The sequence below is a fragment of the Gekko japonicus genome, unplaced genomic scaffold, assembly GCF_001447785.1.
Source record: "Gekko japonicus isolate JY-2015 unplaced genomic scaffold, Gekko_japonicus_V1.1 scaffold20, whole genome shotgun sequence".
Taxonomy (NCBI): Eukaryota; Metazoa; Chordata; class Lepidosauria; order Squamata; family Gekkonidae; genus Gekko; species Gekko japonicus.
The window spans coordinates 298,274-325,643 of NW_015169172.1; the positions used below are offsets into that span (position 1 = coordinate 298,274).

General features: G+C 41.3%; 1 protein-coding gene across 1 annotated transcript in view; it reads left to right on the top strand.

Moving 5' to 3' along the window:
- Positions 1–27,370, top strand: part of ANKRD13C (ankyrin repeat domain 13C) — a 58,490-nt gene that overhangs the window by 1,239 nt on the left and 29,881 nt on the right. The window lies entirely within an intron of this gene.

Here is a 27,370-nt window from a genome sequence, read left to right on the forward strand (position 1 = left end):
AGATTTAGAAATGTATCATACTTGCTGAGATTTACAAACAAATTGAGCAGGAAGTCTTGGAGCAAAGGTTGCAAACAGATCCTGACTAGCCTGTTTTTATGAATACAGGTTATTTATTTATTTATATTTATTTATTTATATTTGAATTTATATCCCGCCCTACCCCGAAGGCTCAGGGCGGCTAGCAAGGGCACCATGTGCCGAGGTTAAAACAGTAAACACATAGTATACAAACAATAAATTACAATAACAAATTTACAAACAGATTTAGACAAGATGGGTAGACCTTAACTTCCAAACTACTTCCTAAGATCTTATCATCTAAGCTGTGCCCAGGCGCCTCGCTCCCCCCTTGGGGTGCCAGGCAAATGATGTTAATACGCCAGAGCATAGGGGGCAAAGGTGGAATAGTGGTGGTGGCGGCTCCGACTCAAAGGACTGGCGGAAGAGCTCCGTCTTGCAGGTCCTGCAGAACTGAGAGAGGTCCTGCAGGGCCCAGATCTCTTCCGGGAGTTCCTTCCACCAAGTAGGAGCCGCCACCGAAAATGTCCTGGTCCCCGCAAATTTAACGTTTCTCGGGCCTGGAATTTCCAGAAGATGACGCCCCCCCGACCGTAGTGCCCAACTTCACCAACCAGGTTAGTTAGCATTCAGTGCAGAGCTGATTTATTCATGAATTAATCTTTCAAATAAATAGGGGATTAGGTCATCATAACCTTTTTCTCTGAGACAATGTTTTGGTCCAAAGTGCAGTCATGACCTTTTTTCCCCGTGCTCCTAATTCTTGTAAAAGTGATAAAGAATATGAGCCATAATTCTTCTCTATTATTTTATAGCAGTATGCTGAAGGAAATAATCATTCCCTTAATTAAGAATCAAAAATTTCAGCCCTTATTATAGTCAACTGTGATAACGTTGCCTTTTCCATTCCAGAGTTTACACTGGGATGCCCTTTTGCAAATAGCATTAGTTTAGGAGATGATTCTTTGGCTGCATTGCAGTGGATACTTGGGTGTAATTCTTGTTGAATTAATTAGGATTAAGTATGTCTTACTTTAGGATGTATGCATTCTTTTCTACTCTGTTTACAGAAACGACTGCCCCTCATATATGAATTTGGACTTTCCTCCATTCAAACATCTGGAAAGCAACTTGCTTCTCCAGGTTCTCTTCATTAATACTTGGCCATTAGGTTTTCCAGGAAGTTATGGTTTCATGCCTTTCAATCATGTCTATGCATTTTTATTATAGTCAGTTCTTATACTATATGAGAAATGCTGTGTCTTTATTGTTATAACTAGTATTTATTTCAGCTGTTTCCAGTTGTGGTTTTTAATAAGCAATTGTTTTGAATCCTTGATTCACTCCCCACCATTTTTTTTAGAAATGTATGTAATAGTAGGGCATACAATGAAAAAGTGTAACTGTTCAGTAGAGTTTTAAATTTGTCAGCTTCTTCCTTTTCTGTCTATCCCTTTATCATAAACCTTGTTAACTGCAAACTGGGTTATGTATGATTGTGTGCACTCAAGGTATTTTATAAGGTTGCTTCCAACATAACCAAACAATAGTCCTGGTACAGTAACAGTTAAAAAACAATTGCAGAAATAACATTTTCTGTATTGATTTGGTTTAATAAGTGGCTAAACAATTATACAGTAAAGTTCTCATGCAAAGGATGTGATGCAGAGCCATGCTGAAGTTTCAAGTTATAAACCCCATTATTGCAAATGTTTAAATTTTAGCTAGAATGTAAGTTGAATGTGTATAATCTCCAATTGTTTGCTGTTCTAAGCCCTGGTTGCTTCAAAATACGGTATATCCAGGCAGCAATGTTTACGTGTGGTTTGCTTTTCATAATCTCTTTGGGCTGTTTTCTATTCCCACACATTTAAAATTTTTCCAAAGAACTGTACAAATGCACATTTGTAATTGCACCTGTTCAAATAATAATTTGTATTTTGTTCTTAGGAGTAGTCAATGGTTCTTTTGCATGCAATGCCATTAACATCAAATACCCTGACCAGTTTGGTTAATATACTACAATTTGATTAAGGTGGTAATAACTAATTTAAACTTGACATAATTATGTTTTTATAGTGTAGAGATCAGCATTCTCAAAAGCAACATCTCAACAAGTGTCTCACAGACCACTAAAACCAAGTGTAAATAGGGTGCTGTTGTCCATAAATTTGTTGAAGGTGCACACATAGTTATGCAACCAAAGCTTTCTTTGTTGATACTTTATTTTCCCTATGCATCTAAGGAATGGATGTGCTGGCATTTCTGGACTTTTAAGTGGTAGGCGTGAGGGGAAGAGGTGAAGCTGTTGCCAGACAAATCAACACTGGTATTAAGTCTGCATTTCTTTTTGCTTCCTCAGTGCTAGTAAACTAGGCATCGGCTCTGCAATCTATTGCTTTGGATCTGTTTTCCAAGTGTGCACTTGGAGCTTCTCAGCAGAACACGAACTCTGTGTTTGGGATGTCCAGTCACAGTGTCCTGGTCACATAAGCAATAAAGTCTGAGGCTGCATTCACACATCAGAAACAAACCTCAGCCTGTTTGTTACTGGCATGAATGTGGCTAGTGGTGCTTCCTCTCTCCGTCCACCACATATATGGATGTTGAGAACAGAAATGCTCAATTAAGTACAGTTAGGCATGATGTTCGAATGTTGGTGCCTGGCTAAATGATGTCTGTATCTTCCTACAAACTGGGACGCTAATCTAGGATTAAACCATGCTATAAATCCCATTTCTGTGAGGAAGGTGGAAACTCTGGTCTGTCCAAGCACCCACATTCAGACATAACATCTAACTGGAGTTAAAGACTCAGTCTTCAATCTAAGGGAGGGAAAAAGAGTGTGAGAGTGCACAAATATAGCCATTAACCAGGTTCATGTCTGCCATGAACAAATAGGTATGTTCAATACAATTTCAGGTAAAATGTACCCTGGCTGTTTGAGACTTTGAATCCATATGACTTTTGATCGGTCGTATAATACATTTCCCAGAGAGACCAAATGGACATCAAAGTTAACTTTCTGTTGGCTCAGAAGCTCAAACAGATGCATTGAACTGTGGATTCCAGGCCTTACATCTTTGCCTGGCTAGAGCTTTTTCCAAGAGTTTATGCATCAAAACAGTGGTAGTTAAGATTTTGATACTTCTGTGCAGGTAAAAAATAAGGCAGCAAGGAGTTGTAACTGACAAACAACGTCTTTGTAAGAATACAATGAATTATAATTTTTTAGAAACAACTGTTAACAGATAGAGATGTGAAGGCCCCCAAAAAACTGGAAAAATTTGGAAAACCTGTGGATTTTCTCTCTCTCGAAATCCTCCCCCCAATCTTTCTGAAGGAAAAATTGGAGTTTGGGGTGGGTTGGTACTGGAAAAAACCTCATATGAGTGAGTGAAATGCTTTTAAAGACAAGATGGGCAAGCTGTGTTTCTGTGTTTACAGAGCGAGCGAGCTGTTAAATTCAAGTATACTGAATCTTCATGGGGGGGCATGTAGGGTTTTCACTGCTTTTCAGCAGTTGTATGCCTTCTGTTGTCCTTTTGACCTGATGCAGCTAACCTTTTCACCTCTCCCCCAAACCACTGTGGTACATTCATTACAGAAATCTCATGCTCAGTGTTCTGAGCCTTGGACCCAGGGGAAAACATGAAATGGTTGGGTATTGTGAGCTTTTGTACATAAGTTGCTTCATGTGCTGGTCAAGAACATGAGAAGGCATCCTGACACAGACTGAGGGCTGTTTGTTTGTCTACAAAATTATAGTCTTCCCCGGATAAATAACTACAACTTCCCACATAGGAAATGTGCTGCGTGAACTTGGTTTGGACACACACTCTCAGCCTAATCCACCTCACTGGCTTGTTGTCATTCCTCCTTTGCATTAAATAGTCAGCACTGTGAGGACTCTGAAGTTCTATTACAGCTAGGGTTGTTATCTGATTAAAGAAATAGTAGGTAATTAATGAGTCGGTGATTAGTAGGTGATTAATGAGTGGATTACATTTCATACATCTGCAGATGGGTAAAACATTAGTTTTGAAGATGTTTGTTTGGCTTGTTTTTTGTGATTCAAGTATGTGCTGGTGGCTGCAAGTGCCATTTTTAGAAGAGTCATTTTTTCCATTATATGAGAGAATAGGGCTATGCCCCTTACAAAGGATTGCTTGACGACCATGGATCTAAGTATTTTACAATAGTTTTTTCCCTAAGAAAACTGTGTTGCCTATTTTTTCTGCGCCTTTTTAGTTGATCAAAAGATTCTTAATCAGTTTAACCAACTAACTGAACAAATGTTTGTGCTGCAATTGCAGCAGCTTTAAGGTAGCAATTGGGACCTAGGCAGATGGAGAAAACAGTTAAGTTACAAGACTTGATCTACTTGGAGAATCATTTGTGGTTTAGACCTTAGACTACCAGTTCTGTTGCTTCTCACCATGGGCTGGGTGGTAGAAGGAATTTCCATCAGCAAAATGGAATTTGGATCCATATCTGCTAATACTCTTGCTACAACCTCTTGTTTTGTGGCAGAACTCAATTTTTGGATATAAGTTGTAATCAATTTGCCAAGAGCCAAATTGTACTTATTGCAATCTACAAAGACGTTCCAAATAGTGTTCAGATCACTGGATTTACAATCACATAGCCTCTCAGAAAAGAGGAATTCGTAGGAATCTGCCTGTTAATTCTCCTAATGGCAGGGCCATTTATCCTTGGAGGAAAATATTCTATACTTGGGAACCATTAAATATTTACAGTAAACAGGCAGAGACTTTGGGATTGAAAGACCTAGATAATATAGGGAACATACCCTTCGAGTTCTGCAGCCAATACTCCATTTACATACTAGATCTGATCAATTTGCATGCAGAAGGGTATTCCATTTGGTTAAAGAGCTCAAGGGAAAAGCCAATTTTCTATAGCTTGTTGTCAAGTAATTTTAACCAAGAACTTCAAAAACCATCTGTAGGTGGTATAGATAGAACTCTTCTGAGGAATAAAGAATGAACAGCACTCCTCCGAGGAATAAAGAATCTTTAGTTTAAAGAGAAAAGTTGCTATCGAAGCTTTAGCTTCCAAAGATGGTTCAGCAAATTCTAAATGAGTAGTTGGACCAGGGATACACCTAGGGAGATTTGACAATGACCACAGGAAAAACGTTAAGCAGAAATCATGTAACTTCAGGATGATGCTGGGAATTGCTGTGTCCATTATAAAAAGAATCAGAATATTCTGGGTCAGAATGAGTACTGAAGCATCAGGATGTCCTCCTCTACCTCAAATAGAAGGAACCTTCACAGTAAGCCCAAAGTTCCTTTCATCAAGAGTGACAGGAAACAGGAGTAATTGGAAACAGGAGATACAGACCTGTATACACTTGTCAGAAAACTGTAGTTGGCTGAGATTCTGTTCTTGAAAGGAATCTGTCTACAATAGGTGGGCTTGTTTTTGCTTCTTACCAGATTATGAATTACGGAAAGCAAAGCACGTGGCTACAGGGGTCTGATTCAGATAATTCTGTATACCTTAGGCCACGGAAGTGCTAAGATTATCATTGGTGAGCAGTCATGCCACTTATGTGCACTTCAGAGAGAACAGTAGTTATAATTCCAGAAATACCACTGTCAAGGTATGAGTGATATTCTAATTTGGAATATGCATAGAATTATAAAAAAATGAGATGCATTCCTAGTGCTACAAAAATGTTTCAATGAGCCAATATTTAAAAGTAAAAGAATACTTCTCATGCCCTTTTCATAAATGTCTTGATTTCAAGTAAAATACCAAATATGGAATACAGTTTTGGAACAACCTCCCCTGGAAGGTGTGCATGCCTCCCTGTCAATCTTCTGGAGGCAGCTGAATACAAGTTTTATTTAGAACGGCATTTGATTTAGTTTTTATTTATTGGCAATCCTATTTGGAGTTTTTAAATTGTAACCTTTAACTGTTGTTTTATTCATATTGTTTTTATTATTATTTTTAATTGTTTTATTTATATTGCAAGCTGCCTTGAATTCTACAAGGGAGAAAGATGACCAATAAATGTTTTACATAAGTAAATAGTATAAAAAGTGGGACTATTGTTAAATTCACCCCACAGAGTTTGTGAATCTTTCCTTGTTAATATGGCATGAAAGAAACAGAATTTCTTCAGAAATTTTCAGTGATGATGCAAGTCAGCGGCTCATTTTCTTATGTATTTCATGGTTAATGTCATACCATGTGCCATAACTACTCAGAAAATCAAGATTGTTGGGCCATCTTTAGTGTATAGCTTGAAAATCTTTTGTTGAGATTTTATTCAAGTGAGACATGATTAGACTTGCTGCAAGAAAGTGGAACAGTAAGATAAATACTATTACAGAAAGTTAGAACAGTACACTGCTCAAAACCAGATCTACATTCCAGAATATTAAAGAAAACATAGGGATGGATGCACGGTAACTTCCATGGACAGTTTGTGCAGCCCTAGAATTCTCCAAAATGTTGTTTCTGGGAGACAGGAGTGTGGGAAAGATCCATTAAGATTAAACTGAATGGCTCTATTCAGTGCATAACAGTGCATCACGATTTTTCATTAAAGGTAAAGGTTTCCCTTGCTCGAAAGATAGTTGAATCCGACTCTAGGGGGTGGTGCTTATCTCCGTCTCCAAGCCAAAAAGCCAGCACTGTCCGAAGATGTTTCTATGGTTATGTGGTTAAATGCCAAGGTGCATGGAACGCTGTTACCTTCCCACCGAAGTGGTACCTATTTATCATATTGGAGATCCTAATTTGAAGCAGGTGGAAGAAGCACATATTTTTCTTCTTCATTCTCTTGGTATGTCAAACTCTAGTTTGTTGGGAGCCATGAAATCTTCAATTTCCAATCTGCACATGAGGAGAGGAATGCATGTAGGCCTGAGAATTTTCAAAATGTGGTCCTGTAATGACACACATCCCTTTGCCCCCAGTACTGTTTCTGAGGGTCTACTGATATCCAGCAACAAAGTAGGATGGGCTCAGTGCATTGCAAAGAGAAGAGAGAAGCAAGCAGAAATCACCATCCCTTCTTCAGAAATCTTAAGAGCCTTTAAGAATCCTGAGCTGTGCAGATAAGGACCCTGGGTTCTGAATGGCAATTTAAATGCTGGATTTTAGGCAAGAAACAAATGACAATTTGTTAAAATACATAATTTGTATGTCATAACATTATAGGCATTTCTAAACCTGAAGTTTTCAATCCTATGGTGGAGTGTGTGTGTGTTGGTAGGGTGGAGTGGGCTCATGAGCCCAAAGACATCTAAAGCTTAGTTCTGTTCAAATACAGACAGTACCTAGTGTATATATTTTTTCGTCAGAACTTTTTTTTTTGCCATTAAGTCGTAGCCAGTATGGTGACTCTATAGGGTTTTCAAGGCAAGAGATGATCAGAAGTAGCTTGCCTTACTTTGCATGGAAACCCTGGTGTTCTTTAGTGGTCTCCCATCCAAATACTAACCAGGGCCAACACTGCTTAGCTTCCAAGATCCAACAACATCAGACTACCATGGGCTATCCAGGCCAGGACTAAGAACTGTTGCTCATGTGCAAATCTATACAGATTTGAATTTGTAAAAAAAATCTTATACATTCAAGTAAGATTTTTTTATAATTAGGTGACATTCCTAACTGAATATTTGCTAACTAGCCAAGAAATATATTTTTGCAGCATTGCCAAAGAACAGCATTTTTGTTTGACTTCCGGCGGACGTTGATTAAAACGCTCACACTAGATGCTGTCTCCGCGTTGTTGCAAACTAAAAGAATTTAAAACGCTTACCATAAATAATAATATAACTCCTAATCTTGAAAGCTGAGATGGGATGACCCAAGGGTCAAAAGAAGAAAACACAAAGACCTCCACCAGCTGAGGAAAAACGGAATTATCTAATGAAGACTCTCCCCCACCGCTTGAATCTGAAGGAGAGGAGGCTCGGACCAGCAAAAAGAAACGTGAAGGCTCAATTTCAAAAAAACACATGCAAGAATTTTTTACAGGACTGAAACAAGAAATAAAAGAAGAAATCAAGAGTCTTATCACTTCAATGACTACAAAAATAGACAAATTAACAAAGAGCATGGAAGCTGCAGAAGAAGTGAAAAATAACAAACAAGCTATCTATGTGATTATGAAGCCTGGTCCAAAAGTAAGTTAATGTTATTAGAATTTAGAGTGTGTGAGTGGAAAATTAAAATTCATGGGATTCCACCAAAACTTTGAACTGAATACCAGCCTGACTACAGCTTTAAATTCTTGGCTGAGTGGGGAGCTGAAACTTCTGGGTACTGTGGTTACAACAGCATACAGACTACACACTAGTAGAGCTGGGTCGCTAGCCTTAATCCTGGATGTTATTGCAGAGATTGTGGATGTTCAAACAAATGAATTAATCTTAGAAACTGCTCGTAGCCAAAAAGGTTTGAAACTCGATTATGTTATCACCCACATATTCCCAGATCTCCCGTATGAAATCTTGACGGCTCAAAAAAATATGTGTCCAATGGTACAGAGACTAAAAATACCGTATTGGTGGTTACCTCTGGGTCATCTCACAGTTACCCAACAGGGTAGGACTTGGACAGCCCATGATTATGGCTATTATGCAGGCTGCCAATGGCTCATGGGACTAGACTTGATAAGGATGCGAAATAGGCAATGCTGGAATAAAAACTTTTACTTAAATTTAAGTTGGAATATTGCACAATGTGGGTAAGACTGTATGGGGAAGATCCCCAGCCTGCCAATGGCAAGTCTCTTTTAGGGACTCTTTTGGGCAACCAAAGATTTCGGAGCGGGCAGCACGTCCAAAAGATAAACACTAGAAGATAAAATTTTTGGTGTTCAGCAGTAATTCTTGCTTTCCTTTAATTGTAATAGTTACATAATAAAATTATACATTAGAAGTGTAAAGAAATAAATTGACAAGTAATAATATTAATTGAAAAAATTAATTTGGGGTTAAGGAGGGTAATAAAAACAAAAGATGTATGAATTGTATAATGATATATTTTCAGAACGTAGAATTAAGTTTGTGAGAACATTCCGAAGTGGATTATAAAGATAGGACAATAGATATATTAGAAATCAGTCCAATTTGGGCATATTATAGGTTATCTTTGATAAATTAGTTTAAATGTTATTCCTTCCTTTGTTATGATGTTTTGTATAAACTTGTATTATGGGAATTAAAAGCAAAATAAAATATTAAAAACCCAGTATTTTTGTATCACTGAGTTGTTTGCAAAACTATATCTAGTTAACTTTTACTATACCAGCTTAAAATTTCCAATAATTATCTATTTTGAGAGATTGCATGCTTTTTGATGTATTTCATTATTGATACAGTTCCTAAATTTACAGACATTAATTTAAGAAGGCAGGATATTTTTGCCTCACTGTATTTTAATTATCTTTATCTAATTTCTCAAATATAAAACTAAATTTGGGAACACCAGAGATACTATAGCAAAGTGACCTTTCATGTCGTTATCAAAGCTTACTCAACAGAAGTTGAAGCAACAGGAAGCAACTCTTAATTGAGACTATTGACAGTGTCAAATTTGTTCCCCCCCCCTTTCTGATTAAGCTTCTGTAAAATTTTAATTCATTGCATTTATATTTTCTTTACAGGAAACACTCCTTTACACCTTGCTGTGATGTTGGGACATAAAGGTTGGTAAAACTACTTCGTTATTTTTTTTTAAAAAAGGCATTATAAAAACAGCATTACACAGCATGGATGTTAGTAATGGAAGCTTCAGACCAGATTTGCAGTCCTTTATACATCTTCATGCTGCTTGCAGGAATGATCAAGAAAAGGAGAAAGTAAGCAAGAGTAGTATTCATCTCTCATCGCCTTCTTTCATCTTTCCTAATTGGAAAATGGCTAACTTGGGGGGGCAGAGAGTGCAAGAGGTAGGACTATGGTGTCTCGCCCCCTCCTTACATGCCCATCTCTGAGCCAGTTTGGTGTAGTGGTTAAGTGCGCGGACTCTAATCTGGGAGAACTGGGTTTGATTCCCCACTCCTCCTCTTGCACCTGCTGATGTGACCTTGGGTCAGTCACAAGCTCTGGCACAGCTGTCCTTGAAAAAGAGCAGTTTGTGTCAGAGTTCTCTCAGCCCCACCCACCTCACAGGATGTCTGTTGTGGGGAGGGGAAGGGAAAGGAGTTTGTAAGCTGCTCTGAGACACCTTTGGGTAGTGAAGGGCGGGGTATAAATCCAATCTCTTCTTCTTCATCATCTGTTTCTTGTCCACCACCAGCTGCTTTATGTAGTCTGGAGGCAGGCAGGAAATGGGTGTTGGTTATTTGGGAGTTGTCTGGAAGGAGAAGTGGCTGGTTATTTGGGAGTTGTCTGGAAGGAGAAGTGGCTTTATAGGACTGGTCTTATTGTACTTTCTTTTCTTGTTCTCTACAAGAGGAGTAAGAAAGTGAGTGGCAACTGGGAATGGGAATGTGCCACTAGCATTCCCTTTGCTTTTTATTATTAGTGTATACTGAGGCTGCCATGTAGAATCTGAAGGGAAAAGGAGTTGCAGTAGTTATAAATTTATGAGGGAGGGGCTGTCTGCCTCCTTTAGGTTGGTACTGCCAGTATTACTTTATAATGAACAAGAAGTAGAGTGTTTTTTTCCTGGATTTGTGGGAGGGGCACTAAATACCTCCTGTGACACATTTTCTTTTTCAGAATGAGTGGGGAAAAATAAGCTTTTACTAAAATGTAGTCCTAGTCCAGTCCTCTAAGCAGAATTGCAACAGCAGAAATGCAAGTGCTTGGCTATGGAAAACAGCATGACACACAAACCACCCCAGCAGAACTACCTACAGTACTGGATAAAAGCAATTCCTATGCATGCTATAGATATATACAACATATTTTAACGTTATGTTGGTTTAAATGAATAATTTGGCAACAATTAATGTTTGTTAAAGCAAACCATATTCTTCTGTCTAATTAGACATGCCTGGGCACAAAATCTGGCTATTGTAAAAGTAATTTTGTTACAGCAATCTCCAAAAATGAGAGAAATATAAAAATTGTTAGATCTGCTTGGGTATTTGGATATGATTGGGACAATTTATACATTTTGTATGTTCTGGTAGAATCAACAGTATAAGAGGATGTGCTCAGTTGTTTCCACCATACCCGAGTGGCATGGGCAGAGACATTTTTCATACAGAATACGGGCAAATCTCCCTTCAAGGAGGGCAATGGAAGGACATTTAATCAGGAAAGAGTAAAAGCTCTGTGATGTTTGGGGAATTCCAACGTATAGAGGTGTGTAGCGGGAACAAAATTTTGGTTGCAATTCCCCACAGCTGGGATGAGATGGGCCTGAGTATCCCAAAGTCTCTGCTTAACTATTGTTTTAGCTCCATGATAACTAAGATGCAAGAGAGCTGTACTAGAGAACCCTAGGCATTGCAGTGTGTCCTTTATTTTTCCTATCCAACTTAAACTAAAACTATCTACCCAAATTAAAAAAGATAAACTAGAGGGGGGAAAGTTTAACTTCAACCAGAAACATACAGCTTGCAGCCAAACCCATGATTGTAAAGTTACCAGGCCTGCCTCTAGTTTAACATAGCGTTGGGTATGCTCCTAGATATCCCAAGTAAGGATCTTAGAAATTTAGACTGAATAACTTACAGTTTGGAATGATCATTATATAGGCAAACTTGTGATCCTTACATAAGCTTGGTGTAATGATTTCAAGTTATATGTGTGTGTTTCTTTAAATGGTTGGGAAGTGTCAGAAGAACAAGGGGTAAAAGAGGGAGAAGAGTGAGTGAGGTGATTGGTTGGTGACTGAGAGTGTGTGGGCAGAGCTAGGAGGTGTGTGTGTGTGTGGAGAGCGAGAAGGCAGAGTGTTCAGTTTGAGGTCTGAAGTCAGCAGTCAGTAGCTGTCAGTTGTGGTCAATCTGCAGAGAGTCTGAGAAGTAGTCTTCTAACTAGAATAATATAGAAGTGCTGTGAAAGGCATTTAGATTCTAAAGGAGGAAGAAAATATACTTAAGGGGGCATATTAGGCAAAATCTAATATAGTCAGAATATTTTAAGAGTGTGAGGGAAAAGGCTGGCAGAGACCAGAGTAAAAAGGGAAAGATTTTACTGAGTAACTTAACAAAACCTCTTGTAACTAATACACTTCTTTTACCAATAAAGTTTTATCTTATTTATTGTTAACCTAGAGTCTTATCCTCAGAACCACATAGTCCAACAAGGAGCCTTAGAGCTTGGACACAATGCTGTGGGAAGGGTTAATTAAAGACTGGAATTAAATTCCTGGTGGCAGCGATAGATACTTTGAGTGAGACAAAGAAACAACAAGAAATGTAAAACTACATCACACCTAACCACACAAAATAAGAGAAAGGTATCATCACACTGGGGCACAACCTTGCCCTGAAAAACGTTCAGTGTGTAGGGGACAGGGGAACTCCCCTTTCATGTAGAAAAATCTTAGGTTGTGTTCAGACTGGCAGTTTGGCCCGATAGAGGCACGATCACACAGCCACATCTGTCAGGCGTTCCCTGAGCATACTCACCCCGTCAGAGGATGACATGGAGCCAGGTTAAAAAGCCACCACCTCCGAAGTGGTGTTTTTGTTTCCCCATGCATTCATTGTGCATGGCCGGATGTCTGAACATGGGGGAGCACGCGCAGAATGGATTTGGCTGTGTGAACCTGCAGATCCGTTCTGCTACGGAAGCGGTTTTTTAAAAGACTTGCCTATGTGCGCATACGTGTGCGTGCGCACTACGCACACACATGGTGTTTGGATTTTTTTTGCAGTTCACTCTGTGGCTGCGGTGCCACAATAATGTGGAGGTTTTACCCAGTTCAATTAGAGGTGGCCCCATATTGTGCCAGGCTGCCAGTGTGATCACAGCCTTAGTGTTGCTAAAGCTGACTTTTGGACAGATTCTGTTACTTGAGCAGATTGAGCAGCCCATGAACCATGTGCTTGAAACGCAACACCTAGGTAATTGAACACTTGAATTTAGTTGATCTTATGTCCGTCGATGTGCCATTTTGAAGGTTAAACTGCACCAGATTAGCATTTACAGACCTAGGTATCCCTGGAGAGGTACTTGGTATTGTATCTTTTTACATAAGAACATAAGAGACGCAAATGCTGGATCAGGCCAAAGGCCCATCCAGTCCAACACTCTGTGTCTCACAGTGGCCAGAAATACTAGTGCCATCAGGAGGTCCACCAGTGGGGCCAGGGCATTAGAAGCCCTCCCACTGTTGCCCCCCCTCCCCAAGCACCAAGAAGACAGAGCATCACTTGCCCCAGAGCCCCTATCTATCCCTTCTGGTTAATAGCCACTGATGGACCTCTGCTCCATATGCTTATCTAATTCCCTTTTGAAGCCATCCATGCTTGTAGCCACTACCACTTCCTGTGGCAGTGAATTCCATGTGTTAATCACTCTTTGGGTGAAGAAGTACTTCCTTTTATCTGTTCTAACCCGACCGCTCTGCAGTTTCATGGAGTGCCCACGAGTTCTTCTATTGTGAGAAAGGGAGAAAAGTTCCTCTTTCTCTACCTGCTCTTTCCCATGCATAATCTTATAAACCTCGATCATGTCACCCCTCAGTTGTCGTTTCTCCAAGCTAAAGAGCCCTAAGCGCTTTAACCTTTCCTCATAGGGAAAGTGTTCCAACCCTTTTATCATTCGAGTTGCCCTTTTCTGCACTTTTTCCAAAGCTATAATATCCTTTTTAAGGTGTAGTGACCAGAACTGCACACAGTACTCCAAATGAGGTCGGCACCATTGAATTATATAGGGACATTATGGTATTGATCTGCTTTCAATACCCTTCCTAATAATCCCCAGCATAGCATTGGCCTTCTTTATTGCAGTCACACACTGTCCCGACATTTTCAGTGAGTTATCTACTACAACTCCAAGATCTCTCTCTTGATCAGTCCCTGCCAGTTCAGACCCCATCAATGTGTATTTATATTTAGGATTTTTGGCTCCAATGTGCATCACCTTGCACTTGGCCACATTGAACCCCATTTGCCATGTTGACGCCCACTCGCCCATCCTTGACAGATCCCCTTGGAGTGCCTCACAATCCTCACTGGTTCACAAAGAGACTTGTCCTTTTATCCCGTGACTATTGAGCTTACTTAGGAGCCTTTGATGAGGAACTTTATCAAAAGCTTTCTGGATGTCAAGCTAAACAATATCTATTGGATCCCCCTTGTCCGCATGTTTGTTCACCCCCTCAAAGAACACTAACAGGTTAGTAAGACAAGATCTTTCCTTACAGAAATCGTGCTGAGTCTGCCTCAATAGGTTTTGTTCATCTATGTGCCTACTAATTCTCTCCTTAATAATGGTTTCCACCAATTTATCCGGTATCGACGTCAGACTGACTGGCCTGTAATTTCCCGGATCTCCTCTGGAACCCTTTTTAAAGATGGGAGTGACATTAGCTACCTTCCAGTCCTCAGGAATGGAGGCAGATTTTAAGGAAAGATTACATATTTTTGTCAGGAGATCCACAAGTTCACATTTGAGTTCTTTCAGAACTCTTGGATGTATGCCATCTGGGCCTGGTGATTTATCAGTTTTTAAGTTGTCAATCAGTTTTAGGACCTCCTCTGTCGTCACCTCAATCTGACTCAGGTCTTTCGACACCCCTCCTGAAATCAGCGGTTCTGGAGCGGGCAAGCACTTCTCATCTTCCACAGTGAAGACTTGCATTTTATTTGCCATAGCCTGTATGTTTTCAATTTTTAGCTGCCTTGATGGCCCTTGTAAGGGCAGGAAGGCAGGATATGAATTTTATAAATAATATAAATAACATGCTGCATTTACTGGGTTAAACTTGAAGCTGTTGCATAATACCCAGCTGTACTATAGTACTATCAGTTATGCTTGATTTAGTCCTAAGGGCTTGAATGAGTCCAAAGCAGCTCAGATCAAATCATTTCAGTTTTACTAGGTCAAGTTGTGAGCTCACTTAAAGTGGTGCACTTTATGCAAATTTAGTTAACCTGAACAGCACAGTCTTGGGGAAACAAGCAAAGAAATGTTCAGGATATTCTAAAGCCATAAGAGACTAGTTAGTTAAAATAAACATCCTGAGTGCAATATTATAGCACTATAATAGCTTTGTTATATAAAACTGTTGAATACCACCATTTAATCTAGTTATCCAGAGTTGAAGGGGCAGGGTAGGAGAGGGAATCTAATAAGAGTAATCTGTGTTTTTATTTGTGCATTGTTTTTATTTTGTAAATTGAGTTTTACGTCTGTGTAACTTGCAACTTCTTTTTGTGATGTTAGCTAGCCATTTTGTATCTAAGGACATAAGGCAGGATATAAATATTTTAAAGAAGTCTGTTTGCACACGGAAGATTATACCATGAATAAAATTTTGTTGGTCTTAATGGTGCCACTGGACTGAAATTTTGTTCTGCTGCTTCAGACCAACACGGCTACCCACCTAAATCTATCTTAAATAACACACACACACAAGAAACTATATGGGCACTTGGATTAAAACTACCCTCCTGTATAGTCTTAGTTCTCCCCAAACTGGTTTTGGTTTGATAAAGTAGAGTTGCTCATCTCCTGTGCATGCCATTCCATCTTCCTAAACAATTAGAGGCATATCTCATGTAAAGTTAATTTGGTGAGTTCTGATTTTCAAATGAAATTCTAAGAACAATTGCAGTAGTACTGATTTAAGAAAGTATCATTAGTAAAATTAGTTGAGGGCATCTTAATTTGTCAGGATTTATTTGGTTCTTTTAAAACTTGTGGATTGGATTATTAAGGATTTTTCTTCATGTTTTTATTTCTCTAAAATTGGCAGTAGCCCTGGAAATGCTGGATTGGAATGTGTGTTCTTGCACTAGCAGAAAGCTCTACTATTAGTGAAGCTGTGCAGTGTATCTGACCAGTTGTGCTGTTGAAAAAATTGATTGGTGGTAGATTTTAAACTAGGTAAAGGTAAAGGTTCCCTTGCTTGAAAGCCAGTCGAATCCGACTCTAGGGTTTCAAAGCCGAAGAGCCAGCGCTGTCCGAAGACATTTCTGTAGTCATGTGGCCAGCATGACTAAACACCAAGGCGCACGGAACGCTGTTACCTTCTCACCGAAGTGGTACCTATTTATCTACTTGCAATTTCTTGCTTTCGAACTGCTAGGTTGGCAGGAGCTGGAACTAGAGACGGGAGCTCACTCCGTCATGCGGCACACTTGGGGCTCGAACTGCTGAACTACCGACCTTCCACAACCTGCAGTTCAGCGTCTTAACCACTTGAGCCACCGCAGACTAGAGCATATCCTAAAAGGTTACAGCTACAAACTGTCTTTGATTGCCTCAATTAACATGACTCTCAACTATCATAAATAGGAAAGATGATTTCAGTATCATGTGTTTCAAACTGTAAGTGGCTTTTTGCAGTGGAGCAGATAATTTTAATACACTAACTACTACCTCTTACATTATTACAGAATGTGCCCACTTGCTTCTGGCTCACAATGCTCCTGTGAAAGTGAAAAATGCTCAGGGATGGAGTCCTCTTGCAGAAGCCATCAGCTATGGAGACAGACAAATGAGTAAGAAATGGTCATTCTAGCTGTTCATTATAAGCATGGAAGCACATTAGAAATCCTCCCTGCCCTTGGACCAAAAGCCTGTGCAAATGTGCAAGAAATCCTGTATTATTCCCATCACACACACACCAGTTTGGTTTATAGAATGCAAGGGAGCTGCAGTCAGTTCAGGATGGAATGAGTGAAATGTAGCCTTTGTTGGGTGGCAGGTGAATATGTGTGCTGCTTTTTGAAAGCTTCTGATGAACTCTGTTGTTTAAATGTGAGCAGTTATTAAAAAAAACCCCCAACTATGGCCATAGTCCATTGGGGGGCGCACAGATGAATATGAATTTCAGAGATGTCTTAATGGAAGCTTCCCTTAGAGAGCCATAAGCTGTAAAATTCCTGCAGAGAGCAGTTTGAGAAGCTGAATGCAAGAGCTTTTAGATGGGAAAATGCCACGGTTGCAAATATTCTACTTCTGAGGAGAGAACATGAATGCTTTAAATATTTGCTATGTTTATTCTGCTCTTACTTAGGGCCCCTACTGTGGTCTCTCATTTGTATAACTGATCAGGTCCACATTTGCTTAGTTTTAGTGATGTTGCAGCATCTGGTGCTGCCAGACCGTTCAGTGGGCCCCCGTGAAGGCTTTATTTATTCCCCGCAAAGTTGTGGCCCATGTTTTCATTTTGAGATGAGGAGGACATCCTGGCACATTTTGGGTACTCCTTTTCCCATCATCCTAGGAGGCAGGAACTAGATTGCTGTTTCTACTCCCAATGGGGAGGGGAGTGCCCCTCCTCTTCAGTTCTTTTCCTGCCTCCTGCACTGAGCTCCCTGGAACACCAATTCTCACAGAGCAGCTAGATTGCAAGATCTTTTCCCTTTTGTGTGCCTAACCTTACTCCTTAAAGTTACTTGTCACTTCCGGTTTATGGCAACACGCAGGCAGACGCATCTCCCGGACATCCTGGGGATGTAAACTGCACACCAGCATGTGGGAGGGGGTCCGACGGGTCGCAACCTCCCGGAGCCTTGGTAAAAGGCTCCCAGCCAGGGGGCTTTTGAGGGGCAACCTCTTAGATGGCCGAAAGCCGGAGAATTGGGGCGCCCCTCCGCCCTGAAGGTCCTGTCACTGAGTGACCGCATGGTACGAGTGCTGCTGACCGGCGAAATAAATGATGACGAGCGAGCCCGAATGGCCAACAACAAACTGTGAGTCGGGTTGAAGCGAGCATGAAGATATAAAAAGAAACTCCCCCCCCCGCTAAAGAGCGACGGGAAAGCGAGCGGGGAAGGGATCCCTCCCAAACGCATAGACGAAACACGGACGGAAAGAGGGGGAGCGGAAAAATAAGTGATTGAAACTGTTTCCAGAGCGCAGAAAAGCTTTTGGGCGAAGATCAGAGACTTTAGCAACTTCTTTGAAAGTAAACAAATCCAAAAAGATGGCGGGGAAGAAATCGGAGAAAGAGAAGCTGTTGAAATCGAAACTAGGGGCTAGTCCTCGAACGGATTAGGTCACTGAGCTCTCAGAACTCTTAGCTGACTCCCTGTGCCCCCTGCTGGACGAGATCACTGGCATTAAACAACAACTGTCAGTAATTGGGCAGAGTCTCGCAGCGAAGCAGCAGCAACTGACCCAAGCCTTAAAAACAACAGAGCAAATGGGAGAGAAGGGGAAGGAAGTGGACGTCACTACTAAAAAAGTTAAGAAAAAGATGCAAAAGCTGGAAATGAAGCAAGCTACAGAAGAGACAAAACTCTTACAGCTACAAATGGATAAAGCAAATTTGGTCCTTCGGTTCCAAGGGGTCCTGGAATTTAGAGGAGAGAATCTGAAGCAACGGCTGAGTGAAGCAATAGCCCCAATGACAGATTTAACAGCGGAGTATCTTTGCAGCGAGATGGATGTGGTCTACAGATCTTATTCATCATACATTAAGAAAAATAATCTGCCTGGGGAAATAGTGGTCAGATTCTTGAAGAGAAATGTGAGAGATGCTATTTTGAAAGCAACTTCGGGAACACCCTTGAAAATTGGGGACAATAATATCAGGATTTTAAAAGACATTCCATTCGGTATAAGACAGAGGAGAAAGAACTATAAAGAATTAATCCTTTTCTTACAAACAAATGCCATCAGTTACAGATGGGTAATCCCAGAAGGCGTCGTTTTCAAGCTCCTCGATAAAAAAGAAAAGATTGACTCTGTTTTCACAGCATGGGAATTTCTGCGAACACAGAACACAGCTTGGGGAACCAGAGAAGGGCAAAGGGGAGGAAGAAGAAAGCAAATCTGATGGCAAGTTGGGCTCGGGGACTTCGGACGATGACTCCCCTTCAGAAAAGGGGGGGAGCTGCCCCCAAAGGCCTATATAAACTGAGGATTAGAAAAGATAAGAACAAATAAGGGCTGAAGGACTCTGATGTGTGCCTGAAAAAAATGTTGAAATAACTTGGGGATGCTCTGGGGATCTCTATAAACAGTTAAAGGGATGGTTAAATAATAATAATCTAGCATTACCAACTAAATTCATTGTATTACTGTTTTTTTTTAAAAAATAGCATTATGATAAGATGAGATATTGATCTCCTACTCTTGGGTTTTTAGTTAGTTGTGGGTTTTTCTTCTGTTTCCCCTAGTTGTAGTTCCCTTCCCTATATTTTCTGTTGTAGTTTGCAAAAAAACCAATAAAAACCTCCCCCTAGGGATTGGAAAAAAAAAGTTGTCATCCATTTGTCTTCCCCTCCACCCAGGCTTTACTGCAGAAAAGAAAGGAAAAGAAAAGGAAAAAAAAGAACTGTTCATATGATCAGTCTGTCTCCCCTTTCCTCTTCCCCCCCCTTAGGAGATTTTTAGCAGATTGTTATGCCTTCAATTGACTCAGCCACTGACGTTTCAGATACAGTGCTGGGAGTGATCCTACCAGGTGTGCATTATAGGAGGACCCTGCATAAGCGCCTGCAACAATCCCAGGCAGTGCTAGAGCTCCAGCATTGCAAACCAGCGAGGGAGGCAAAGAGCAAATTGGCATGAACACCAGCTCCCTGTAGAGGGCAGCGAGGAAGGCCTAACTCTGTAGAACTTTCCGTTCACTCACCCCTCCAGAGAAGAAATGCCTGGAGGGGTGAGTGAACATAAAGTTGCAACCCTGACTCCTGCAGAAGGTCATCAAGCAGCAAACAGACCAGAGATTATTATTGTTTCCCCCTCCTTCCAGTCTTAGCTGTGGGAATTTGTTAACACTCAAATGGAGAAAAAAAAGGGGGGGGGGCCCTCCAGTTTCTCCAGAAAAAGAGCAGTTTGTCTCAGAGCTCTCCCAGCCCCACCCACCTCACAGGGTGTCTGTTGTGGGGAGGGGAAGGGAAAGGAGTTTGTAAGCCGCTCTGAGACTCCAAGTGAAGGGCGGGGTATAAATCCAATCTCCTCTTCTTCTTCTTCTTCTAAGCCCAAATAGATCTCCAGAAAGACGCAAAGGGAGACTAGTAAACCAGCTGTCCGCCTCCCCCCTTATTCCCAACCTCAAAGGCATGCTACTCAGGCTGCAAGAACACTGGATACCAGCTGACCAAGGCAGCACATAAGCGGTGTCCCTCTGCTTCAGACAGACTTTCTATCTTTCCCTCCTGCAGATGAGAGGCAGAGTATTCATTCACAGATTCTGAGCTGTCTGATAACAGATCTGATAGAGAGGATGAGGAATTATCAGAGGATGAGCCTGCTCAACAAAGCCAGCAGTCTAAAAGACTGTTTACACAGGAGGAATTACCTCCCCTACTCTACAGAGCCCTTAAAATCCTTCCGCTTTCTCCCTACTTTCCATTTCCCAGGTTTTTTAAGCAGGAAATTAAGGAGGAGTGGGCTGCACCAGCAAATCAGCATTCCCATGTGGGGCAAGCTAAAATCCCGTGTTTCCTAAAGTATCTAACCTCTTACAAATTCCAGTTCATGATGCCCCAGTAGCCAGCTTGGCATCAGGCATAGCACTTCCTAAAGAATGGGAAGGCAAACTGAAGGATGCCACTGACAGGAGGGTTGAGGCAGTTTTACGCAAATCTTATGAAGTCATGGCTCTGTCTATCAGAACAGGGGCTGCACATTTACTTATGGCCAGGGCCTCTATTATGTGGCTCTGAAAGTTGCTAAGAGAGTTCCCTGACTTGAACAAGAAGGTCTGAACCTACTTTTATAAGCTGGAGATAGCAGCTGCCTTCATAGCTGATGCCAGCCTAGCCTCCATGAAATTCTCAGCAAGGGCTATGGTGTACAGTGTGGTGGGGCATAGGCACCTCTGGCTGAAATCCTGGGCAGTGGATATGCTCTCTAAATCAAATGGGGCCACATGGCCATTCCTTGGAGGAAAGCTCTTTGGGAACAACCTAAATGGCATCCTCATAGAAACAAAGGACAAGAAAAAGGCTATGTCTTTCACCTACAAACAAGATGACAAACACTTCAAGGGCCATGGAACTCGGTCCTTTCAATCCAACAGAACTCGACCTAGGTTCCGAGGAGACTTCAGAAGAAATACTTGGAACAAGTCAATGTTGAATTTTTAATAAAGCATTAATTTAAAAAACCACCAATTCTATGGCTCCAGTCGCTGTTCCAGATCTGCTGGACTGTCAGCTGGAATCAACAACAATGAAAAACAACAAATTCAACAGTCCTGATACCAGGACAGGTCTGGTGGGGGGGGGGGCAATTTCAGGCAACTTGGCTGAGATCTACCTCCAACAGGTGGGTGAGAGAAACAATCTCAAATGGCTGCTGCATAGAGTTTTATGCTCCTCTACCCAATTGCTTCCTGAACTCCCCAGTCTCAAACTGCCCACTAAAACATCATATTCTCAATGCAATAAATCACTTTTTAGACATGGATGCAATAGAGCCAGTACCATTGTCACAAAGATTCTCAGGAACGTACTCAATTTTTTTCACAGTTCTAAAGAAAAATGGAGATTGCAGAGCGGTCTTGGATCTAAAATTCTTGAACAAATTCGTGAGGTACCAACACTTCAAGATGGAAACATTGAGAACTAGCAGGGTCTCTGCAGAAGGGAGAGTTTATGACATCAATAGACTTGACAGAGGCATATTTCCATGTATCGATTTTTCCAGCACTCTGTCGCTTCCTTAGGTTCACCTTTGAAAAGCTCCATTTCCAATACAAGGCCAAACCTTTTGGTCTGGTAGCTGCTACCAGAATGTTTATGAAGCTCCTTGTTCCATTAGTAGCTCAACTGAGGACTCAGGGGATCCATGTGCATCTATACCTGGATGACCTTCTAATTAGGTCACCCTCCTGCTCAAAAGCTGTCAAGGATCTAGAGATCCAAAAAGAAAGATATTGCTGTGTATGTTCATCAAATTCTCAAATTTCCAAGTTATATTTTGTTTTTCAGATACATTAAACAACTCAACAAGAACAAAGTCTTCAAGAGAGAAGAAGAAGAAGGACGGACCTTCCCGGGCTTTCTGTAGTCCGTTTCGAACAATATCTTTTTCAGACGTCCTATAGAACAATAAATGCAAGGGGTAACAACTCCATGGAAACAATTCCTCAATTTGCTAATTTAACAATAAAGATAAATAATTATACATAAAGATAAGTATAATTATGTATAATTATTTATCTTTATTGTTAAATTAGCAAATTGAGGAATTGTTTCCATGGAGTTGTTACCCCTTGCATTTATTGTTCTATAGGACGTCTGAAAAAGATATTGTTCGAAACGGACTACAGAAAGCCCGGGAAGGTCCGTCCTTCTTCTTCTTCTCTCTTGAAGACTTTGTTCTTGTTGAGTTGTTTAATGTATCTGAAAAACAAAATATAACTTGGAAATTTGAGAATTTGATGAACATACACAGCAATATCTTTCTTTTTGTATCTTGTGCCATTTAAATTGCTGGATCCTTTGTAACTTCAAAGATCTAGAGATCACCATGCAGTGCCTCGCAGATCATGGGTTCCTGATCAACATCCAGAGGAGTCAGTTGTCTCCATCACAATCAATACTCCACCTGGGGCAATCATAGACTCTCAACAGAACAGACTATTTTTTCCTTTGGAAAGGGCACAGAAAATAGTGAAGGCAGTAAAAAGAATTCAGATGGTTTTAAAAAAATGGACCTCATGATGCTAGCCCAATTACAGAGTTCAATGATTGCAGTGATCAATTCTGTGCCATGGGCAAGGGACCATTCTCAAGAACTATCAAAGACACATTGCCCTCAAACAACATGTCAGATTGAGCATATCCAATTCCTTGAAGAAGGACCTCACATGGTAAGACGATCAAGACCCATCTCTACGATTTCACTGATGTGCATACAGATTATTATGAATGCAAGCCTGGTGGGCTGCAGAGCACATTGCCCATTGGGACATATACAGGGCACATGGACCAAAACGGAATCTAAACACAACCTAAACTTTCTGGATTTGAGAGTGATCCGCCTAGCTCCTGAACATTTTCAAGAGAAAATAAAGAACATGGGATTGCCACTTTCTGGAAAGTCAGGGAAATGACAATTGGTCAGGGAAAGTCAGGGAAATTGGTCTGAAGTCAGGGAAAATCAGGGAAATTGTGATTAAAATATATTCAAGCAGTGGATTTTTGCCCTGCTGCTGCCAGAGCATGATCTGTTCTTGTGACAACTGGAATAGAGAAGTATGTCATGCCTGCCCCTGCTGATGTCATGCCTGCCTTTGCTGATGCCCTTGAACAGGCTCCTGAGGACAGTACTGCAGCAGAAAGGCAAAGACTGGATCCTGTAGCTGAAAGCTATCTAAGTGGTGAGGAGGATAGAGCCTCCCAGGGAACACCTGCAAGGGATCAGTCTCTGCTGCAGCCCAGTAATTCATCATCAGCCTCGCCTCCACCTGTAACCAGGCTCAGGAATGTAAGAAGACAACAGCTGAGAGAGCGAAGGCAGAATGCACGCCTGCGTGCCAGAAGATCTCTTAGCCCTGATTACTGACAGGATCCTGTCCTCACTCCTGGCTAGCTAATGAGTTGATTAGCTAGCACTGTATATATGCAAGTCTGTTGCCAGCAGTCATTTGTGCTGGCAACGTCGTTTGTTCAGGACCTGAATCCTTGCATCTCTGCTCCAGACCTTGTGGAATTCTTCTCGGCTTGATCCTCGGCTTTTGACCTTCGGCTTTGTTGACCCTGCGTTCATCTCTGACTCCTCTGGTATTGTTGTGATTTATGGACTTGAAACTTTGGTATGTCTGACCCTGCTTTTGGACTGTGATTTAAACCTGCTTGAACCTTGCTACCTGGTTTGCCCGGCTTGACCTCGGACTGTTCCTGGACTTTTGCTTGCTTGTGGCACGCCCCCTGGTCCTGCCGTGACAAAGTAGAAGAATACAAGTAGAACTTAATGATGTCCTTTCCCAACCATTTTAGATAGAACGTTTATATAATTTTTAGTGTACGTTTAAAATAATAACAAAAATGTTATGTCATTTGTTAGTATTCAGAGTTTACTTGAATTGAAATTTGTATCTTTGTGTAATTTTTGGGTTTTTTGCAATTGCAAAACAGATGTTGCTGCAGTTAATGTTGAAAGAAACTGCTATTAAATCTCTTTGACAGATATGAATGTCAGGATGGAGGAAAGCTCAAGGCACACAGAGTAACTCTCTTTAGGAGCTGTAGAAACCTCCAAACTGAAGAGAGTGGGCAGTCCCCTCCCCTCGGCAGTGGAAAGAGCAATCTAGTTTCTGCCTCCTAGGATGATGGGAAGAGGAGTACCCAAACATGCCAGGATGTCCTTGTTCTCAAACAAAAGGGACTTTCACAGTCAGTTCAATGTTCTGATCAGTAGTACAGGGAAAAGTGCTGTTTGGAAATACCTTTGTGCTGGCTGGCTTTTAGCACCTGCCACTCAAACCTTTTCAATAATTTCTAGTTTTTTTGTCTGCTCATTGGACTTTGTTACTTGGCTTATAGTATATTTATTTAGTTACAGCACTTCTAAGGAAACTGAAACAACAGTCTAGGGAAAGCGTTGAAGAAAAGCGACCTCGATTATTAAAAGCCCTGAAAGAGGTAAGTTTGTAAATATCTTGTCTATCATCATTTGAGAATATGGAGTCTTTAACTTGCAGATATTCAACAGGTAGTTGCACTTAATGAGAATGTTATAGTGGTTCAGCCTAGGGGTTAATATGGCATGGGCCAATATGAACTGGCAAACTATTAATATAGGTCTCTTCCTGCTGGAAGCCCTCATTTGTTATGAGGGCCGGATCTGACATAAATGAGACCTTCCTGGGCCAGGCCATGTGTGTCATAAAATGTAATGCCAGGTAGCGGAGATATAAACTTTATAAAGGACACAAACACAAAGGGTTTTTTTTAACTTAAAATAAAAGCATGCTTAAAACATTAGCACTCTTGCAATATTTTGTTTATTTAACAGTGTCTGGTAACTGACACCTCTTGCTCTGAATTACTGCATCAGAATGTCTGTGCTGTTCTCAAGTTCTCAAAGGCACAATTCAGAGTCCGTCAGCCTTTACTTCTTCTTTTCCCTTCTCTTCCGCAACTTGTAGGGACTTTTTGGGGCGGCTGCCCCCTGCTCAGACAGAGAGTCCTCACCAGAAAAACCAGTTTTCAGCTCGCCACTGGACCTACTGTCCTCTTCTTTTTTTTCATCCTCTGACCTTCCCAACTGTTCCTTTAAGAATTCTTGAGCTTTCAGAACAGAGTCAATCTTTTCCTTTTTCTCTTTGATCTTAAACGTTACGCCTTCTGGAAATAGCCATTTGTATCCAATTGAATTTGTTTGGAGAAAGAGCACAAGTTCTTTATATTTCTTTTTGCGTTGTCTCACTTCAAATGGAATATCCTTTAGCGTTCTGATAGCATTCTCCCCTGCTTTCAGGGGTGTTGCAGCCACCGCTTTCAGGATTGCATCCCTGATGTGCCTCTTCGAAAATCTTACTACAATTTTCCCAGGCAGATTATTTTTCTTTATATATCCTGAATATGACCTATAGGACACATCCATATCGTTGAGCAGCGATTCCGCCTTCATTTCTGTTACTGGGGCTAGTAGCTCACTCATAAGTTCTTTAAGATTCTCTCCTCTGTTCTCTGGAACACCCTGGAAGCGCAGGACCATGTTAGCCTTATCCATTTGGACTTGCAGCATTTGGTCTTCCAAAGAAGTTTGTTTCTTTTCCAGCTTTTGCACTTTCTTCTTTACTTTCTGCATAGTTGCGGCCACTTCCTTAACTTTCTCAGCATCTTGCTTCATTATCTGGATCAAGTCAGTTATTTGCGTTTGTTGTGCAGTAATACTTTGTGTTACCACGGACATCTGTTCTTTGAAGTTATTCAGCTGTTCCAGTAGAGGGCGCATGTAATCAGCTACAGCCTTTGCCATCTCACTGGTCGTTTCTGGCTTTGGGCTCTCCGGTTTTGTTTTCAAAAGTCTTTCTTTGTCCCTCTTCCCCGCCATCTTTTTCGTTTATTTACTTTCACAAAATTTGTTAAAGTCTCTGAATGTGCACTTGACCGCTTGGCCTCGCTTGGGTAAGTACTTCTAGACAGTTTCTATCACGTTTTCTTCCGCTCCCCCCCTCGATCGCTCAAAAATTCATGCACATGGGAGGTGTCCCTCCCCCGCTTGCTTCCCCCCCCCCCGTTCAGTAGGGTAGGGTGGGGAGCTACATTTCCTCTTTAAACACCACGAAACTGACTCACGTTCATAATCGGTCGTTCAACCTCGCTTTCATTTCTTTTCTGCCGCGTGATCTCCTTTGCTCGGCTCGGTCAGCGTTGCTAAGCCCATTCGGTCTCTTGGCATGGAGAACCGTCGGAACGAAGAGGTGCCTCAATTCTCAGGCATTCCGCCCTCGAAGAGGCAGCCTCTTGAAAGTTCCATGGCCAGGGTCCCTTCGTCGGGACCCTGGGGGGGGGGGGTTGCGAACCTGCACACACCCTTTTTCAGCCAGAGCACAGCCTCACCCCCGGGAGGTCCGGGAGGTGCGACTGCTAGCGCGCCGCCATAAAGTTTAATACTGTATTTCTAAGGAACTTGATTGAATGTTGTGAGAGCATCAATATTGTTTGTATGTGATTTATATTCTTAAGTAAAAGACAGTTATTTTGAACAACACTAGCCTCGACTCCTTTTACTGGTAACCCTTGGTGGGAACTGGACCTTGGTAGACACTGGCAAGAACCCATCTAAATTGCCAATTGCTGTAGATAAAGCAATTTGGCTAACAAGGGCCCTACAGGACCTTATGCAATTCCGCAGGGCCTTCAAGATGGAGCTTTTCCGCCAGGCTTTTATATAGGGGCCACCACTATCACGACCACTACTATCAATGGTGGAGATAACAACGGGGTTAGGGGAGGTCCCCGGAAGATCTGCCACAATCTTGCATGCCTTGGACCATTGACTGGACAATATCACCCCAATGAAAGGATTGATACCGTCTTCGGAGACCATCTTGTTTGTATGGAGTTATTTGCGTTTGTTTATTGCGTTTATTGTTTTGTTGTTGTTTAATGTTTTTACTGTTTTATCCTGTTTTTATGTATGGGCTTGTGCCCTCTTGTAAACCACCCTGAGCCCGCTCACGGGGAGGGCGGGGTAAAAATAAATAAAATAAATGCCATTTAAACAGAGGTAGCATTGCATGCTTTGTAGTTTGATCTCAACCTCAACCCTTTCTCGACTGAACCCAAGTGGCCTTCTAATTGCAGTTA